This window comes from Pinus tabuliformis, chromosome 2_2 (genome assembly GCF_031772625.1).
Source record: "Pinus tabuliformis cultivar Carrire ecotype Pingquan chromosome 2_2, CPIR1, whole genome shotgun sequence".
Lineage (NCBI taxonomy): Eukaryota > Viridiplantae > Streptophyta > Pinopsida > Pinales > Pinaceae > Pinus > Pinus tabuliformis.
The window spans coordinates 1,122,926,520-1,122,928,516 of NC_142300.1; positions in this window are offsets into that span (position 1 = coordinate 1,122,926,520).

A 1,997-nucleotide genomic window follows, 5' to 3' on the forward strand; every position below is an offset into this window, starting at 1 on the left:
AACAAGTCAAAACGTCAACAACCATGAAGAGAAAAAAGTGAAACAACACTCACACAAGCCAAACAACAAAAAGCGACAAAAAAGTGGTAAAATATGACAAAAGCAAAACTCACCCGGAAAAACACCGACGATTGCACTGAAGGTTCCTTGATATCCTCAGGAATGTTAGAGCTCCAAGATCGAATGTGAAAATGAGCTCTAGAAGCGTCGATTAAATAGATTTGGACAAATTAGGGTTTATGACGTGCATGCTTCAAATCAAGGAAAAAGCAACTTGGTAGAAGTTTCTAAAAATATTGCAAGTGCCTCCTTCGGGATACTAAAAATGGATCCCTATTTTTTAGAGATGTTTTTTCTTTTTTTTCAAGGAAACTTGCCATGCACACTACCGGGAAAGACTACATAGCTTTGGGGAACTAGGCAACTTTTCACCTCAGTGCACTATGCAGTTTCTGTGCTCAGTGAGGGTTGCACAATTTCTGGGCTGCCTCCCATGACTGCATAGTTTCTGAGCTCAAGGCTCACTGGCAATCAAGACTGTGCAATTCCCATCATCAAGGCTACTTTCTATCAAGGATTGCGTAGTTTCTGGAGGCAAGCCCAGAACTACTATGAGACCAAGTTGGGAGATCAACTTGTGACTTAGAAGAATCAACTGAGTGAACAAACACAAGCGAAAATGAAAAGATAAGTTTCAATTGTTGAATTGAGGCTTCTGTGATCCATATCAAGTTTATGAGAAAAGTTTTTTCGGCATAAATCACATGATAGAACATTTGTCGACGCGTTTCGAACCAACGAGTGCAACTCATGGTCAGGACAAGTTGAAGAACCAGATCAAGGCTGCATATTAAATAGGGCTAGCAGATCATCCAACGGCTAGGTTTGACTAAAAAAATGGCTATATTAGGTCAGACTAGATAAACGGCTAAGATTGACCAAGAATGGCTAGATATGACTAATCAATTTTAATTATATAATATTATAATGCTAAAATATTATTTTAATATTTATCATATGTTATTTAAGTGAAAAGTTAACAATGTTTGAGTTAATATTTATATTAAAAATTGCTAGAAATAATAGTTAGTAATCGAAAGGGTTTAATAATAACTAATAGTTAATGTTATATTATTATTATAATAATGTTATAGTATTAGTCTTAATTAAGGATTAAAATAATCTTAGTTATCGTTATATTATATATACTAGATCCCTTCAGATTATTCAATCGAAGCATGAATACCTGGATCAGTATGAGATGAGTTGTTGTGGATAATAAAGAAGGCTTTTGGAGTCGCTACAAGAAGTTGCAATATTCATAAATATTTGTGTAGTGATTTTTTATTTTTAAGCTTTGTAAGAAAACTATTCAAAAAGTAAAATCCTTGGAGATAACTCATACTCATATAAATAATATATTTATCATCAATTACTTCCCACCATAATTTAAGCAAGTCTTTAGATAAAAATGTGAGAGGAATAAGATGTAAATATATATATTTATTGGGAGCTGCTTCTTACCATTATTTATGTTTTCTTCATCATTTATGTAGGAGTAAAACTATAAATGTGTAGACCTACTAGTGCATATTACCCACCAAAATTTATGGAACTCCATATGCCTTAGTAAACAACTAATTTATCCACTTCATATCTTAATTTATTAGTTCCCATCAAAGACAATATAAGATTAGATTTGCATATTAACCACTATGTTATATTTTTTATGCAATTTTTACCATAGCATAGTTTCTAACTTGAGTGGCAAGGATTAAGTTCCTGTGCATCACTAAAATATTTCAATGTCCATGTAAAGTAACATAATTTCATATCAACTTTAAAGAGAGAGAATGCAATTAAAAGTAAAAAATCTTATATTTTCACTCAAATCAAGCACTAAGAGAGATCAAATCTCTCAAAGTGCAATTGTTTTCAAGTGTTGCAATGTAAAAGAGATTTACATATCAAGAATTTGATCCCTCTTGGTACTTGCT